Below are 18540 nucleotides of genomic sequence, written 5' to 3' on the forward strand. Positions count from 1 at the left end.
TGAGCGGAAGCAAGTGTCTTTCCATGACAATGCCCGGGATCATTCACCTAAGCTTAAACATTGGAAGTTTGGGGAATATAAGGCATTAAGAAGAGAAGAGGTTTTAGCTAAGACGGTGTGACCTAGGAGAGGTGGAAGAGGACCAGCTGGTCCCAGTAGTTTTCCAAACTGCCCAAGCCCCTGGAATCAGTGATGATAATTCAACCCTTTCTGCCTGCAATGTGGGCAGAGGTTTGTACCAGATTCGTACCTTAGAGAAAACTTGTGCGATGGGAGGCTTGTGCCTTCCTGTCAAACTGTACAAGGACAACCCCCAGGGCCTGACCCTGCACCCTCCTCACTCTGGGTACCTGTTTAGAAATCTGTATAGGCAGAAGCAGAGTCTGCAGGTAATGAACATTCTTTCCTACTTTGAATAGCTGCCCCATGAGCCTTGGTTCCCCATCTCTTTCTCTCTTCCCCAAACATTTCCTCATGCCCTTGCTCTGGGGAGAGCTGGAGTTCCCCAATGAGTTCTCTTTTGCCTGTATATGCTGGCTGATCGTCGGAGCACACTTCCATTTTGTCTTTATTGGGATGTCTGTCCTCCAAGCAATGAAGAGTATGGCTGATCCTTTCACTCTCAAGGCAATTGTGATGGGAAAAAAAAGGGAAAAAATTCAGGAAATGAATCCTTCTGAATTCTGTTTGTTTGTTTTGTCACAAGATTCTACTTTGCAACTTTTGTTATTTGGGTTATGCTTCATATTTCCCCTTTTTTGAGTTCAGCAATGACGAGATTGGGACTGACAAATTAGCAAAACGTCAACAGATCACATAATTATATATTCTTTTAAAATGTGTATGTTATTTAAAAGATTTGCTCATTGTGGTGACGATTTGTCAGAGGCACAAAGTGGTGAGTGACTGAAGAACATTTATCAACCCAGAAAATATTTTTGTTGCTGTTGCTGGTTTTGCTCATTCTCTGCTTTATTCTGTGACCTGGCCTAGGAAACTCATTGAGGAGGTATGTATTTGGGAGGTCTGTGAAAGAAAAAAGGAGATGGCATTCAGGACCTGCACAGCCGGTGTGCAGCAAAGGAAAGTGAAAGAAAAAAATTATGTGGGACATTTGTCTAATTTAACGGCCTATGAGACTTTCTGCCATGGGATAATATTTGTAATTGTTATTACAGCAAGAAGGAAGAAAGATGGGCAGAACATTGAAAACTGGATAAAATAGCCACTATCTGACCAGGAACCCTGTACCAGCATTGGAATTTCCCTCTATTCCTTTTCTGGTGGACATTTCAGGGAATCTGTGGTATTAGGGAACCTATAGATAGGAAAAAAATTGCTATGTAAGCAGGGTGCAAGGTGTTATAGGTTTAGGTTTCACCTAAAATCGCAGAGAGCTGTCTCTGATAGCCCACAACCCCCCTTCCCCTCATGCTCACTGGCCATCTTAACACAACATCCCAGCTTTTACATCCTGATTCTCCTTTCTGCGACAAGCCTGGCTGGCATCATTTCATGCAGTTCTTCCCTATTGCTGTAGAGCAAGGAGGAAGGAATTCTTTTCCTGCAACTGCACAATACTCTCACTTTATTTACAGAGGCTGAAATGAAGAAAACTCACCCCTGCACTAAATCTGTTGGGCATGGGGAGCATGGAGAAGGCAAGGAAGTGGAATTATACTGCAAATGTCAGGAGCTATGAAAAATGTAACAGACTTTAATATTCTTCTGCTGTTATTGCTGAGAGTGTCTCTCACCTGCATTCACAGAAAGTGAAGTGCCTTTTACTGAGCCCAGCTGCCACTGAGCAGAAAAGATTGCCATGCTTCCTATTTTTATTTTAAAACTACACTATGGCGTGCATCCTAATAATAAATGCACTTTCCCTCCAAACTCTCACTTTAACAATTATCCTTCAGCTTCAAGACTTAATCTAAGCCCTCAGCCTTTAGGGTTAATTCCTACATCATGCTCCACTGAACTTCAACCCCAAATGTCCTGCTACTTATACCTTACAAGTGACTTCTACATTCCAAATTATAACCACATCCCCTACCTTCCGTGATACCTAATGCTAACTGGTGCTGAGCCAACTACTTGGATGCTGCTCTAAAGATGTAAAACATTAACGATGCATCTCTCCATAGCTCCCTTTCCCGTGGGTTGTGTTTCAAGGTAAGTGGTTTGCGTAAGATCCCTCAGAGACCTGCATTTAATTTATTCAGTAGTATAAACAACCTGCTGCTTTTGTGCTTCTCCCTACAGAGCAAAGAAAAGCCCATTTTATACATTAAAATTGAACGTAACGTTGCTGAAAGGTCTGCGATGGCTTTTTCTGGAGCTCAAAGCATCTTATCTAGTTCCGGGAGGGTCTCGCAGGGCGTAAGCAGTTTCTCCCCATACGTCCCCCTCCTCTCTTAAGACCCTGTGTCCGGGAAGGAGATGGGGTCACCGGCCCTCAGCTCTGCCTGTCTCGCTGCCCGTACTGCCTAAGGCTGGGGGAGTTCGTGTCGAGGGCAATATCCGTTTTCTTCATGGGGTTGTTTTAATTTCACCTCCATACAGCGATCCCCACGGTTCGGAAAGCAGCTCCGGGAGGGGGAACCTGACTCTCTGCGACCCGATTAGCATAACCCTGGGAAGTAAAGGCCTAAGTCCCGATTCCTGCTGTTTTACTAGGAGTCACGACATGTCGCTCCCTGCCAGGCACCGACGAGGCGGGCTGCTAACGGGCGCCTCGGCTTCCAGCCCCGCCGCGCAGAGCAGCACCGGAGGCCCCGACGGCTCGTCCGTGCTGTGCCCGCGGGGAGCGGGGCGGCCCCGGCGGCACGCAGCGGTGGTTCTCCCTGGGACACGGGGGCTGGGAGGGCCAAACCAAGGTTGGCATCAGACCCCGTTCAGTTCCCGGACGCTTATACGCAGCGTCAGGGCGGGGAGGGACACGAATTTCACCCTTTCCCTCCTCAGGTCGGTGCTGGTAAGGCACAAAGAGGAGCGGCGGAAGATAAATGAACAGTCCCCCAGGCCGGGATTTGAGCAATCAGGAAAAATAATCTGAGCTGGAAAGTGCCCGAGCATCTGTTGGGTTATTAATAAATTGTATGCAATCTGTCCGGGATGAACCTCGGGACGGAGGGGTCCATCTGCTCCCGAGCGCTAGCTCTAATGGTGTCTGGGGAATGTACTTAGCAAATGAAAGGCAATGGGATCGGCCAGCCGGGCTCCCAGGGTGCCTGGTCTCCGCACAGCTTTTCCAGGGTGGGACAACGCGGGAGCTCCCCCACCCCCAGGACAGGATCCCGCACGGATGTGCAGAGAACTGGGATTCAGACGGAGCGTGGGCATCATCTGTCCAGCCTTGCAGGCTCGGCCAGCCCCGGGGAACTCGCCCCCTCTTTCGAGATCCTTTCCAGAAATCAAAGGATCCTGAGCCAGGGAGAGCCCCGCTCCCAGGAGCTTCCCCGCGGACGGGGAAGCCGATCTCGCCCGCCTTTCCTCTCGGTCAGCGCTAATAGCCGCCCATAAATACTATCCTCCACCTCTAACGGTGTCTGATGTGTTTTCTCGGAGCAGCTGGCGGGGATTTCCAGCTCAGCTCCTCCCAGCGCTGGGCGGCTTGAAGGGGCGGGCTGGCCGTAACCCAGTGCGGCTCCGCAGCTCTGCGGGCAGGGCGGCTAACCTTCAGCCCACCGCCGGGTCTCGGTGCCTGCTATCCCCGGGAAAACGGGGACTTGTGGGGTGCTGCGAACGCCGAGGTGTCAGTTATGTTAATTGAGGAAGGCTGGGGGCGTGGAGGAGTTATCACACGAGCCCTCATGGCGGGATGAATAGCCAAAATGTTCATTGCTGGAGGTTATCTCCGCCTGACCGTGATCGGACGGGGTCTGTGTTAGCAGACGTGCCTTCCCGTAGAGGAAGAACCCAGGATCGGGGAGCCCGCGCGTACCGTGCCCCTAAAACACTTAACACGTGAGAAAACCCCGGCTGCCATAAACCTCACTCGGAGGAACGCCAGCCTAAATAGAGGCCAGCTGAGAACGAAACCGACAGCGACGGGGCAGAAAGGGAACAAGCGGAGCCGCTGCTCCGGGTCTGTACAGCCCTGCCCCGCCGGCGGCTGAGAGCGGCCAAAATCGTTGCTCCCCCTTCAAGGGGGATGAGCGAGAGCCCAGACCCGCTCGGGGCGACAGCACCGGCTGCCGGTTCCCGCGGGGGAACCCGGCCCCGCAGCTGCCGCCGGGGCGGGGTGGCCGCTGGGCGTTCTCCCCGTCGCTGTCGCCCGCCGGACGCCGGCCCGGCCCGGCCCCGGCTGCCAGCGCCGCGGCGGGACCGAGGGCTGCCGGGTACTTCCGGCGGAGGGGAGGAAGCGGGGGGCCGGGCTCCGCCTGCTCCTCAGAGGGCCCCGCGGTGGCGGAGCGGCTCCGTCCCTACGGGGAGGGACGCGCTGGCTTGGGAGCGGTTTGGAATTGGCTGGGTTGTTTTTTTTATTATTATTATTTTATCTTTTTTTAATGCGCTTTCCGACCGGGACCGCTATTCACTTCCCGCGGATGGCGGGGGAGCCAGGCGGAGCCGGGAGCTGGGCCGCTCCCCGGGCGAGCGGCGCCAGGCTCAAGGAGCCGGGCTCGCAGGCAGGCGCTGGGCTTGTCGGGGAGAGCTGGGCGGCCTGGGGCCGGCAGCAGGACGCCCGCGGGAAGGCTTTTGCGTGACCCTGCGCGGGGTCCTGTCACCGTCCGAGCGACAGGCTGAGCGCCGGCAGCGGTGGGGTGCACAGCGACGGGCACCGCCGGCAGCTTCCCGCGAAACGCCGGGGGAGGGAGGCTCCAGCTCCGCCAGCGTCCCGAAGACAGAGGTGGAAAGGGACGGGTCTGGTGCCCCTTCCCTGCTCTCTGAGCCTCCCCTTCCCTGCTCTCTGAGCCTGCCCCGTTATATTCGGTGGTTGCTGAAGGTGATGCGCGGAAGCGAGGAGTAAACCCCGCGGCGGTGAGTGCTCCAGCCGCTGAGCGACCAGGTCACCCCCTTCCCCGGCCTCTCTGCCGGCGTTGCTCAAGGCGGAATGCCCCGCTGAAGGACCGGTGGGGACCCCATACGGGCGGTCCCTCTCTCGGTGATTAGGGCACTCTCGAATGGTGGCAGAGGCTGTTTTAAAAGCTTTCGGTCTCAGGAGGGCTTTGAAACCAGACCTCGGCTTTTCTATGCCGTGCTCTAACCGCTAAACTGCCTTAAAGAGGCGTGAAGGAGCCGCTTCGCGGGAAGACAAAGCCGACAAGGTGAGCTCGGGGCTCCCCTGCCCTTCCGGAGGGGACAGGCTCTTCTTTCCGGATCCCCGGTCGCGGGGGGATCAGTCGCCCTGAGCCGGCTGATCTGGAGCTGCTGTGCGGCCCTTGCCGTCCCAGGGATGGTAAAGCTGGAAGTGTCCTGTGTCACGGCAGCGATTCTGCCGGAGCTGCTGCTGTTCTCCCTCTTGCCGGTTCTCCGTTTCTTGTCTCAAAGTGTAACTGAAGTCACGCTTTGAGTTCAGAGGGGGTCGAACTAGAGCTTTCCAAATATCCCTGGAAAAGTCTGTCTGTCTAAACGACAGGAGACGAACTGCTACTGTAAGTGTTTGCCATTGGGCTGTACTTGCTTTTCTAAGAATCCGAGCGTTCACTCCGTAAGCTCTGATGAACTGAACTCGGGATGTCGAAACTCGTGGTTACTTTTTTGGAACAGTTTAACTAGGCTTTCACCCCTTCCTATCAAATGGAGGAGACTCAGAGTAACGCCCAGGCACTTGGTGGGCTGTCGGGGTGTAAAGGTGAGTAGCTTTTACTGATTGTTCTGTACAGATTCTTTCTTGATGTGGAACCACTCCTCATGCCTTGCTGCTTAGTCAGAGGCACAGGGCATACTCTGAGACTGACCAAAGTTGGAGTAGCTAAACAGCCTTTCACCGAGTCAGGGGCTTTTTGCAGGATCATCTCAGCTTTTCCTTATGACCTTCGAGGCTTCTCTTTATAGATACAGGTGGTATGAAAGGCAACTTAGTTGTACATCTGTGACAGCAGTTCAATGCTACAATGCTTAAGGATTTGCCAATGCCACCCGCTACCCTACTGCTACTCAGGTAGTAGCTGGATTTCATCAGAATGTGCGAATTTCACGTGGACTGGATTTGAGTAAGCACGAAACAACTCTTCCAATGTGTAGGTTATCCTGGATTCTTTAACTGTTTCTTTGCATACAGAAACACCTTTATCGCTAGCAAAGCTCAGATCTCTGGTCTTGTAGGACCATTTATTCCAGCTGCTGCTTGGTGGATATAGAAACAATGCCGACAAGTGTTCAGACCACAGGAAAAGGGACGCCCTGTGCTTTATCCTTGACGTCAATGCTTGTCATCTCATTAACAGCTCTTTTACTGGTTTAAAACATCCTACTACATTTTACAGCAAGCTTAACTTAGACCCTAGCATGGCTCTAAGATACTTGAAAATAAAATGGTGCTCTTTTTGCTGACATCGGCATTATATTTTCATCCCTATGAATATGGCATGAATTATTCCTCCAGAGAAGATCTACTTATTCCAGGTAAGTGGATTAACTTAGCAAGTGCATAAGTAGGGAAAACAAAACCAAACCTATCCTGCTTAAACACCTCTCGTCCTGGACTCACATGGAGTGAGCGTGATGAATTTGTTAATAGAAGATCTGTCCCGGCATCTCTTCCTATCCACGAGTCAAGAAAGTGATCTCTACCCAAACCTTTATTTCCTTTTGCTACACGAATTAAAACAAACTGCCAGAAAACTCCAGGAAACTCAGAGGTCGGGAATGGGTCTCCAGATTAACTCAGGGCAAAATTCGTGCCTTGTAGAATCTTACTCGTCGGTCCTCTGTTATCAAAAAGATCAATTGTGTCGCCTGCAAGTTAACAAATGCAGTTCTACTTGATAGGATAGATTTGTCTCTGTCTGTTTGCCTGTGGTCTGTGGTAACGACAGTGTGAGACTGCAGAAAATCCGTGTGTAGACCTAAACAATGGAAGAGAATTACAAAACCTGTGTGGGCATTATGAATGCGATAGGGATATGCTAACGGGCTTAGTAAGTCCGAGTCCCCAGCAGCAGCAGCAGTCTCTGCCAGAGGTCCCTTTTGCCGTTTACCGTGGGCTACTCCGCTCGAGAGCAGCGCTGGAGAGAAAGACCACTCTTCATCTTCAAAGGCTGAACTTCCACAAGGATTTCGGATATGAAACGTGATCTGTCTGAATGTCTCCCTCGGGGAGAAAACCCTGTCACTGATCGGGATAAGGAACTGCAGGTAAGTTACAAAGACGCAGTAGGAAGAGTTCATCTTGGCGTTTTGATGGCATAGGCCGTACAAAAATGGCATTAGGGACGGATCTGGAATCAAGACATCATTGCTGTCCACGGAAAGCCTGACTACCTTCAGCGGCAGATTTCCGTATGAACCGGCGGCGCTGTGGAGATCAGTCGGGCAGGAATACAAAAAGGTCAGTAGGCACAATCGTGTTCAATAATCTTTTGAACTGTGGTCTGTGTACATGAGCTGCAGAGGTAACGGCAGAAGTTGCTGTCATCCGTAGCCCGGCTGCGGGAAGTGCGGCGGCCGCGGGGCCGGTGTGCCTCAGCCCGGCTGCCTGCGGGGCCGTGGGGCAGGTGATGGTGAATGCGAACGGGGGCGGACGAGAGCTGTGTGGGCAAGCGGCGGATTTTGCCCTGAAGCTTCAAATGGTGGTCGAAAATCATGCCAACAGCCGCGCACCCGGCTTTGCCGGGGCGGGGGAGCGGAGGACGGTAACATTTATTCCGGTATCCTGCGACACAGGCGAGCCTCCGGCAGAAGGCAGGCGCGAACGGAGAGCACAGATAGCGGAAAAACTCAGCCCTGTCTCATTTAGAGGAAGGATCTGGCCCATGACACGGCTCTCTTCTGGCTCCTCCCAAGGGACTGGAGTCACCACGCGTGTTGACTGCATCTCCTCTCGCCTCTGCCCTCCGTGTCCCCCTCGGCTCCGAGTAGAGGGAAATGTGGAGTAACCTGCGTTTCTCAGACTCTGCTCTCCTGCGTCCCCTTTCCACTCAGCATTTCATAGCAGGGTGGTCACTTGTGCTGTCAGCGAAGCTGATGGGTAACAGGGAGTATCTCCTGTGAAGGAGGTATCGCCGAACCGTTTGACCCTCCTGTTCCCGCAGAGGGATGCCGTGGGGGGAACCCAGCGACTGCGAGCAGGGGATCTGTTTCCCGGTTTTCCCTTTCCTTCTACCCCCAATCCTTAAAAGACTTGCTCACAGCACAAGCGTGTGAACGCCCTCACCCCGGTGGCTTGGTTACAAAACACTTCTAGATATATTTTGTTGCAAGAAATGTATAGAACTGCGATGTGGAACGCGCATGTTTTTGGAAACACTTCAGTTAAGCCTCAGGGTTTCTAATAGAGGAAACCCCATCAGGGTCAGCTTGGGACCTGTCCCATTAATTGAAAAATATGTTCAATATAACTTATGGCAAGACCATTTCACTAGGAAAACAAGTGTGAAAGATTAGTTTTCGGCCACTTGAACTAATGACAGGGGCTACAAATCAAGATGAGTAGAGGTGACAATAAACACCAGTGCAAAAGAAAATAAAGCGTCTCCGAGAAGAATTAAAAGTTCGATGGGATTTTTCTGCCTGTTTTAACCGAATAACAAAATTCAGGCCTCAAAATTAGTTGCAATTAGCGAAAAGCACCGTGTTTCAGACAAACTGGCAGAAGGGTGTTCTACGAAGAAGCTCGAGATAATCATATGCACTTCGCCTAAACCAATACAATTAAACTGCTGGGGGTACGTATTCGGCAACAAAGTGAGAAAGAAGTGCCTGGAATGGCAAATGAGAAAGACGAAGCAAACCAGTGCGATACCGTAAGAGGCAATTCGTGCAGAGTGCCACATGATGCCGCTCTGACCTAATAAACGTATGATAAAAGCGGGGGAAGGGCGGAGAAACACCTTCCGGTGCATATAAAAAAAGATCGCAGATGAGAAAAAGAGCAGCAGAGAAGAGGATGTGCAGCCCCTGAGAAAGGATTACCGTGTAGTGCACATCTAAAACCGTTTCGATACAAAGATCCGTAACGATACGGTGGGGAGAAAAAGGAATCGGTGACTGCGATGGGCATTCGTGGACCACCACGGCAGTGCTGGGGTGCGGTGGTGCGGGTGCTGTTGCTGCAGGCAGGGGGCGGTGGGCGTCGGGCAGGTGCGGTACTCGCCGGAGGAAGCGAAGGCCGGGACGGTGGTGGGCCGGCTGGCGCAGGACCTGGGCCTGGAGGCGGGCGAGGCGGAGGCTTGGCGGCTGCGGCTGGTGGCGCAGGGCCGGCGGGCGAGCGTGGAGGTGAGCGGGGCGAGCGGGGCGCTGGTGGTGAGCTCGCGGCTGGACCGGGAGGAGCTGTGCGGGAAGAGCGCGCCGTGCGCCCTGCGGCTGGAGGTGCTGGTGGAGCGGCCGCTGCGCGTCTTCCACGTGGAGCTGGAGGTCACCGACATCAACGACAACGCCCCGCTCTTCCCCGCCGCCCGGAAAAACCTCAGCATCGCGGAATTGTCGCAGCCGGGCTCCGGTTCCCGCTGGAGGGCGCGTCGGATGCAGACATCGGAGCCAACGCGCAGCTCTCCTATACACTCAGCCCCAGCGAGCATTTCGTTTGGATTTACAGCGGAGTGAAGAATACCGAGAATCCCTGTTTCTGGTGCTGAAATCGCTGGACCGCGAGACGATGCCTGTGCACCGGTTGGTGTGACGGCGAGTGACGGGGGCCGGCCGTCGCTGACGGGCACGATGGAGCTGGTGATCTCGGTGCTGGATGCGAACGACAACGCGCCCCAGTTCAACCAGTTGGTGTATAAAGTGGAGCTGCCGGAGAGCGCTGCGGAGGGGACGCTGGTGGTGCGGGTGAACGCCACGGATCCGGACGAGGGTCTTAATCAGGAGTCTACGCACGTCAGTTCGGTTCCTGCTGGTAAAGAGATCTGTTCACCATTGATGCGAAGACGGGGGAGATCCGTCTCACGGGCGCCCTGGACTTGAAGACGTCCGCTTACACGAGATCCAAATCGAAGCGAGAGACAAAGGCTCCCCTCCGTTTCGGGTCACTGCAGCGTGGGTGGAGGTGGTGGACGTGAACGACAACGCGCCGGAGGTGTGGGTGACGTCGCTGTCGGTGCCGGTGCCGGAGGACGCGTCGGTGGGGACGGTGGTGGCGCTGCTGAGCGTGTCGGACCGGGACTCGGGGGCGAACGGGCGGGTGCGGTGCGCGGTGTGGCCGCCGGCGCCGTTCGGGCTGGTGGCGAGGTTCGCGGGCTCGTACTCGCTGGTGCTGCGGGAGGCGCTGGACCGGGAGCGGGTGTCGGAGTACGAGGTGGAGGTGCGGGCGGAGGACGGCGGGGCGCCGCCGCTGCGCGGCAGCCGCGGGGTGCGGGTGCCGGTGTCGGACGTGAACGACAACGCGCCGGCGTTCGCGCAGGCCGTGTACACGGTGCTGGCGCGGGAGAACAACGCGGCGGGCGCGGAGCTGGCGCGGCTGTGGGCGCGGGACGCGGACGAGGCGGGGAACGGGCGCGTGAGGTACTCGGTGGCGGAGGGCGTGGGCGGGGGCGGGCGGGGGCGGGCGGGGGTGGCGGGCGGCGTCGAGCTACGTGTCGGTGGACGCGGAGAGCGGGCGCGTGTGGGCGCTGCGTCCGTTGGACTACGAGGAGGTGCAGGTGCTGGAGTTCGAGGTGCGGGCGGTGGACGCGGGGGAGCCGCCGCTGTGCGGCAACGCCACGGTGCAGCTCTTCGTGGTGGACGAGAACGACAACGCGCCGGCGCTGCTGCCGGCGCCGGGCGTCGGGCCGGGGCCCGGGGCGTCGGGCTGGTCGTCGTCGGGTCCGGTCTCGGGGGCGCTGTGGGCGTGGGCGGCGTGGGGGGCGCCGGCGGGGCAGGTGGTGGCGAAGATCCGGGCGGTGGACGCGGACTCGGGCTACAACGCGTGGCTGCGCTACGAGCTGTGGGAGCCGCGGGGGAAGGGCCCGTTCCGCGTGGGGCTGTACAGCGGCGAGGTGAGCACGGCGCGGGCGCTGGAGGAGGCGGACGGCCCGCGGCAGAGGCTGGTGATCGTGGTGCGGGACCACGGGGAGCCGGCGCGCTCGGCCACGGCCACGCTGAGCGTGTCGCTGGTGGAGGGCGCCGAGGCGGCGCTGGCGGCCGCGGGCTCGTCGTCGTCGTCGTCGTCGTCGTCGGGAGCGGGGCTGCGGCCGGCGGCGGGCGCGGAGCGGCGCGGCGGCGGCGCGGCGTCGGCGTCGGCGACGAACGTGTGGCTGGTGGTGGCCATCTGCGCGGTGTCGAGCGTGTTCGTGCTGGCGGTGGTGCTGTACGGGGCGTCGCGGTGGTCGCCGCGGGCGGCCGTGGTGTCGGGGCCCGGGCCGGCGACGCTGGTGTGCGCCAGCGAAGTGGGGAGCTGGTCGTACTCGCAGCGCCAGAGCCGGAGCCTGTGCGTGGCGGACGGCGCGGGCAAGAGCGACCTGATGGTTTTCAGCCCCAACTTCCCGCCGCCGCCCGGCCCCGCGGCGAAGGAGACGCAGCCGGAGCCGCCCGCTCTCCTGGACACGGTCAGTGGCCCTCCCTTTCTGGCCTCTCGCCCCTTCGCCCTTCTTCTCGGTCTCCCTCCGCCCTTCTTCGCGGTCTTCGTTCTGGCCCGCCGCCTGGGCAGGCGCTGGTGGGAGGCGGGCTCAGCCCGCGGGGCCTGCGGGCGGTGGGTGCTTGGCGGGTGCTCAAGGGTGTTCACGGCACCTTTGCATCTGCCTCCGCGTCCTTGCCGGAGCCCCTCGGCTCTCGCTGTGGGGGGAAACTAGCGGTACTGCCGCAGCCCGCGGCGGTTACCGTCGGCAGCTGAGGTTTGCTGCTGTGGGTGTGAGCTGTTCTCCCGTAGAGTAAAATCGCTGCCGCTGCGATGAGAGGTGCCACGACATCAGCTTTCGAGACGCTCTTGCTTGGGGGTGTGTAGCGTTTGCACGCGAGCTTGCTGAAGGAGTGCAAGACAGGCAGGCTGTGATGGTGACAGTGCCCCAGGCGCTATTTGGTGCCTTATTCGCGTTGCAGAGTGCTGATTGTGCTGGTATGAGATGTGGAAAGTTTTCTTGTGGAAAAGTCTGTCCTCCTCCTGTGTGATTGTCCCCTGCAAGAGCCGTGATGCGAGGTGACAATTGAGGCTTCAGGGTTTTCTCTCCCCGTGGAGTAATTTCTCCCTTTTGATTCTCCCACCAGAGTCATTAAGAAAGTAGGGAAGGCTTTGGACTTTTCCTCTGTTGTTTTTCCAAGTATGTTGTCACTCTACTTGGTAGATAAAGTGTTCAGGGAGAGGAGTGTGACGCAAGGTAGGTGTCAGAAACGGGATTTTCATTTTTTTTCCAGTTTCCAGCGTCCCAGGTTTGGTCTCGTTGTGGCCAGAGAAGTGGCGTGACGTATGCTGGCCTGTTTTGATGTTCTTTCAATATTTGCATCAGCAGCCACACGCTTACAGAAGCCCTGGAAATCTTCTTTTCGGAAAAGCAAACAAACAAGCAAAACAACACCCCCCCCCCCCAATAAACCCACCAAACCAAAACCCAAAGCAAATTCTCCTACACAGTCAATACCATCCATTGGAGTGGGGTGGTCATCAACGGTTGGTTTGTTCTGTCACAGCATGAAATCAATGCCCTTGCCATTGTCCCGACATCATGTTTAGAAAGAGTAATGCTCCGAGGTCTGCAACATTTCCTTCTGATAGAAACATTGCAAAACATGATGGTTCAGGAGCAGAGAGCCTGCCGACACCATGTATATGACACCATCTGTGTGATTTTTCTGGTGTCATTGCTTCTGCAAGCTTGAGGTGGGAAAGGAAACTGTGGCATGTTCATGGAGGTGAATGTGGCAGTGGCACTGAGTAGGGCTTGGGCATCTGCTGATGTGAAGGGTGACCTCGAGCAGTGGGAGGACTTGTGTGAGGGAACTGAAAATCCTTGGGAAGACCGTGGGCCATGTCATGAGAAGACAGCAATGGGAGATGATGTGCTTGTCTTGAGAATGCATGTCTCGGAGTAGGGAATGGAGGATGCCTAGAGGAAAGCCTGAGGCAGGATGGACACGAAGTGTTCTTGCCCAGGATCCTTTCACAGCTCCCAAGGGTCTGGAGTTGGAGGCTTCTGGATCTTGAGACAGTGTGTGGTACTGAAATGCCCACGATGTCTTTTGAGGTTATGAGTACCTTGCACCAGAGGCCGACCCTTGTGCTGCTGCCTGCCTGCCGAAGGCAATGTGCTGGTAATAGGGGGTGACATGCAGACTGATGAATATTTTCCCTGGTGTTTTGGGAAAGAAGATGTGGGAGGACAGTGCTTCAGTCTTGCCAACCCAGCTATTCGTGTTGCCATCATGGCAACCTCCTCAGGCAGGATTTGTAAGGGCACATGAGGAGGTCGGTGTAATCTTTGTGCACTTGACTTCCCTTACTTGTGCACTTGCAGACGTGGCCGTGGAGGAGATGGTGTGTCGTCTTGTCATTAACTCCTTCAGATATGTGCATGTACACACCAAACCCTGCACAGGAACGCAGCTCTGTTTTTCCATCGTAGCAATTCTCTCACCCAGTTGACATCGTGAGACCGCTTGCGCTTCAGCATTTGGTGTGTTTTTCTGAAAGAAAAAAACCCCTGTGGACTGGGATTCAGAGCTGTCACAGCTCTAATCACAGAATCCTGAAGAACTCCGTTCTTACGTGCAGCTCTGTGGTGTTTCCATCTGAGATTTGTGAAAAGGCAAAAGCATTCAGGGTGAAGTTGACGCATCTGGGAAGATTCTGCGAGGCAGTGAGTGGCTTTGCAGCCCTCCATATGTTCTTTTTCATTTCCTATGTTCTTTTTCACCAGTTCCCCTCCCCTGAAAATGTGTCTTTTCTGAAGAAGCAAGCAGTGATGCTGGAAGGAAGTCGCTGCCACCTAAAGTGGAATGTGTTTGAGAGACAGCTGTACTTTGTTCCTGTTCGGTCGTGGTATCTTATGTTGGATTGACCGAATGTTGCCTGGATTATAATGCCTTTAGGTTTGGAGCAGCAAAGCACCGCTGCCTGCTCTCGTTCCTTTCCTGCTGCTCCCAGGCAGAGTGTGAGCAGGCAGCAGCAAGGAGATATGGGGGAGGGACCCCAATCCATTTGATGGAATGGATGTGTTGGGCATCAAGGAGATGTTCTAAGTGAAAGAGTCATGGTGTTTCCTTCATGTCTTTTGTTTGGGTGTGTGATGGGTGGATGATGCTAATGAAGGAGAGGTATTGCATGGGGCCTAAATCCCTTGGGTAACAAGGTTCTTGGTGCGTTGTTCTGGCAGAGCATGCCTACCTGAAAGGAGAAGCAAGAGCTGGCCATTCAGCGTGCAGGTGGAAAAAGAGTCAGGAAGAATAGCTCTTCATCAAGGTATATGAAGAGTGCTCAGGAGCTGTGGTTGCCCCATGCTTTTTCAGCCTTCCTGGAGGGTTGGCATTGCAGGCTGTGATGGGTTTGAGTTGCCAAAGAGAAAACCTCCCATGCATTGTCTGGACTCATTGGAGCCTGTTTGCAGGGATGTGGAAGTAGCTGGGGCTTGGTGTTGTGTTACAGAGGGTGGTGGATTCTGTTGTGATGTAGCAGAGGTGTTCTTTGCCATATGATTGCCTTGCTGTGTTATTTGCTGGGTCCTTGTGAGGAGTGGAGGCTGAAGAGTGTGGTGTTCTTTGAGAAGGGAGGGAGGTGGAGGTGGAGGGGCAGTCTGTGTGTCTTGCATAGACTGGAGGAAAGGAGGAAAGTTGTAACTTGTCTGGAGGGATGGAAGGTGGAAGGGAAGAGGAATGCGAGCTCTTGCCAAAGGTGTGCCGTGCTTCATGTCAAGCGTGGTGTAGTCATTGGAAAAAGAATTTTGGTAAAGGAGACAAAAAAGAAGAGTTACGTTCCTGGCCAGAAAAGCAGCGTGATGCACACGGCCTGTTTGTGTTCTTCTTTATTTGCATCAGCAGGGACAACTGTACAAAAGGCTCAGAAACCTTCAGTTTGATTAAAAAAGAAAAAACAAATAAAAACCCGAACCCATATCAAATTGTGCAACTGAGTAGATATCATCCATTAGAGTGCTGTGCTCCTCAACGGTTGGGTTGTTCTCTCACAGCATGAAAGCAATGCCATTGCCATTAGAGCTGAATATTGTCTGATGAACCTTTTCCCTGTTGTTCTGGGAAAGGTGTTGTGGGAGGGTAGCACTTGAATGTGCTGTCCTTGTGTAGTGGTGGGCATCTGTAGCAGCTTCCACAGGCATTGATATTGCCATGATGGTTCATTGGTCCTCCTCAGGCAGGATTTGTAAAGGTGCATTGTGAGAACTGTTGTTCTCCATGGTATTACTGCTTGTGAAGATAGCTGCCATATGCGCTTTTAATCAGTTGTTTTTGATGTAGAACGGTGTTGGTCAAAGAAAAGCTTTTCCAAATTTGGATCATGGTGCGAGCCTTCACTGAACCTCCCATGTGTCATTTCTCTGGTCTTAGTGTTGCTAGAGAGAGAAGAAGTCCTCTCTGTTCGAGATGTTGGCAAAGCTTGTGTTGCAATGCAGTGGACTGGGATCCTTTGGTTTTCTTCTCCTCTTACCAAAACCTCCCATGCTTTTGTTTTTTCTTCTCTCACATTGGCAATGTGTTGGTTTTCTGTGGTGCTCTCATTGATGGAAGGGTCCACAAAAGCCAGACTGAAAGGAAAGTGTGGCATGTTCATGGAGGTGAAGGTAGCAGTGGCACTGAGTAGGGCCTGGGCATCTGCTGATGTGAAGGGTGACCTTGAGCTTGTCTGAGGGAAGTGGAAACGCTTGAGAAGACCATGGGCCATGTCTTCAGACAAGAATGGGAGATGATGTGCTTGTCTTGAGAACGCATGTTGCAGGCTGGGGAATGACGGATGCCTAGAGGAAAGCCTGAGGCAAGATGGGCACAGAGTGTTCTTTCGCAGGATCCTTTGCCATGCTGCAAGGGTCTGGAGTTGGAGGCCTTCTGGATCTTGAGATAGTCACATGGTATTGAAATGCCCACAGTGTCCTTTGAGGTTATGAAGATCTCCCACCAGAGAGAGTCGTTTGTGCTGCTGCCCGATTGCCGTAGGCAATGTGTTGGTAAGAGGAGATGAGAGGCAGACTGGTGAACGTTGTCTGATGAACCATTTCCCGCTTGTTTTGAGAAAGGTGTTGTGGGAGGGTAGCGCTTCAACGTGCTGTCCTTGTGTAGTGGTGGGCATCCATAGTAGCTTCCCCATCCGTTGATGTTGCCGTGATGGTTCCTTGCTCCTCGTCAGGCGGGATTTGTAAGCGGATGTGATGAGGGGGTGGGCGTAATCTTTGTGTGCTTGATGCCCTGTACTTGTGCACTTGCACAGATGGCCTCGGTAGAGGTGGTGTGTCCCCTTGTCATGCTTAACTGAGACATGCGCAAGTACAGGCCAACTCCTGCACAGCAGCCCAGCTCTGGTTTTCTGTGGTACCAATTCTCCCACCCAGTTGATACGGTGAGTGTTCTTGCGCTTCGGCATTTGGTGTGGTTCTCTCAAAGAATAAAATCCGTGTGGACTGGGATCAGAGCTGTCACAACTCTAACCACAGAATCTTTTGGAACTCTATTGGAGCGATCCTCCGAGTGGCACGGAGTAGGGCGTGGGGCATTGATCACGGGGAGGGTGACTTTGAGTTGGGAAGAGTCTTCCCTGACGAAATGGAGATGCTATGCGTCATGGACTGTGTCATTGGTGAAGAACTGGAGAATGTCTGCTTAGCTGGAGATCTCATTTCCCAGGGCTTGGGATAGAGGATTCCAGTAGAAAACGTCAGGAAGACGCCCGGTGCACAGGGTTGCTTGCCTGGGATCCTCTCAGGACCTCCTGAAGTAACTGGCATATCCTTGCGCCTCAGTTGTTCTCTGTGCTCTTCCTGCCAGATGTGAAGACGTCTGCCATACACACCTTTGATCACTTGTTTTTGATGGGGAATGGTGTTGGTTCCAACAGAAGCTTTTCCAAATGTCAATCAAAATTGGCCAGCCTTCTCTGAACCTCTCCTTGGTTATGTCTCTGCTCTTAGTCTTAGCTAGGGAATGGAAGAAGTGCTCTCCCTATTCAAGAAGTTGGCAAGCCTTGCGTTTCAATACAGGGGAATGGGATCCTTTGGTTTTCTTCTCTCCTCTTACCAGAAACTTCCATCTTTTTTTTGTTTTTCCTTCTCTCACATTGGCAGTGTGTCAGTAAAAGTGGATGAGATGCAGACTGCTGAAATTTGGCAGCTGCTGTCGGGTGGCAGAGTTTCAGGCAGTTGGCCATGAGTGTGGGGGAGGCTTTTCCAGTCCCCTGAGCTGAGGCTGATGTTGAGAGAATGTCCTTAGCTTTCAGGCGTTGCTCCTGCTTCCCCCGTGATAGAAGCGCATAAGAGAGCACTGCGCACTGTCCAGGGATTTCAAGGCTTTTGGAGAACAAGAGTCTTTTTTTTCTGTCCAGCTTCACCAGTATGAGCTGATAACATTAGGGGAAAATGTCCCTTAGAACCAATTCCCACACCCTGAAAATGTTGCTTTTCCTGAAGAAGCAAGCAGTGATTCTACAGGTAAGTTGCTCATATCTGAAGAGAATGAGTTTGAGAGACAGCTGTACTTTGGTTGCTGTTTAGTCATGGGTATCTTCATGTTGGATCGACGGACTGTTGCCTGAATTGTCATGCCTGTAGGTTTGGAGCAGCAAAGCATCACTGCCTGTTTTTGTTCCTTTCCTGCTGCTTCCAGGCACAGGGTGAGCAGGCGGCAGCAGCACGGATGGAGGAGGGACCCCAATGTGTTTCTCAGCGTGGGTGTGTTGGGAATCCAGGGAATGTTCTCATGAAAAAACCCATGGTGTTACCTTTGTGGCCTTTGTTTGGGTGTGTGAGGGGTGGATGATGCTAATGAGTGAGAGGTATTTTGTGGGAACTGAAGTTCCTGGGTACGGAGGTTCTTGGTGCGTTGTTCTGGCAGTGCATGCCTACCTGAAAGGAGAAGCAAGAGCTGGCCATTCATGTGCAGGTGGAAAATGAGTCAGGAAGAATAGCTCTTCATCGAGGTACAAGAGCAGTGTTCGGGAGCTGTGGTTGCCCCGTGCTTTTTCGGCCTTCGTGGAGGATTGTCGTGCTGGGCTGTGATGGGTTTGAGTTCCTGAATGGAAGACTCGCCTGGGTTGTTTGGACTGTTTGGAGCCTGTTTCGTGAGACATCCAAGTATGTGGGGCTTGGTCTTGTTTTTCAGAAGGTGGTGGATTCTTTTCGGATGTAGCAGAGATATTCATGGTCATATCATAGCGTCACAGAATCATAGAATGGTTTTGGTTGGAAGGGACCCTAAAGGTCATGTAGTGCAACCCCCCTGCAATGAGCAGGGATATCTTCAAGAAGACCAGGTTGCTCAGAGCCCTGTCCAGCCTGACCTTGAAGGTTTCCAGGGATGGGGCATCGACCA

The 18540-nt window shown here is 54.0% G+C and overlaps 1 pseudogene; it reads left to right on the plus strand.

Moving 5' to 3' along the window:
* Positions 1–7664: 7664 nt before the first annotated feature.
* LOC127028846 (protocadherin alpha-2-like) lies at positions 7665–14072 on the plus strand (annotated as a pseudogene).
* The last annotated feature ends 4468 nt before the right edge of the window (positions 14073–18540 follow it).

The sequence above is a fragment of the Gymnogyps californianus genome, unplaced genomic scaffold, assembly GCF_018139145.2.
Source record: "Gymnogyps californianus isolate 813 unplaced genomic scaffold, ASM1813914v2 HiC_scaffold_44, whole genome shotgun sequence".
In the NCBI taxonomy this organism is placed as follows: Eukaryota; Metazoa; Chordata; class Aves; order Accipitriformes; family Cathartidae; genus Gymnogyps; species Gymnogyps californianus.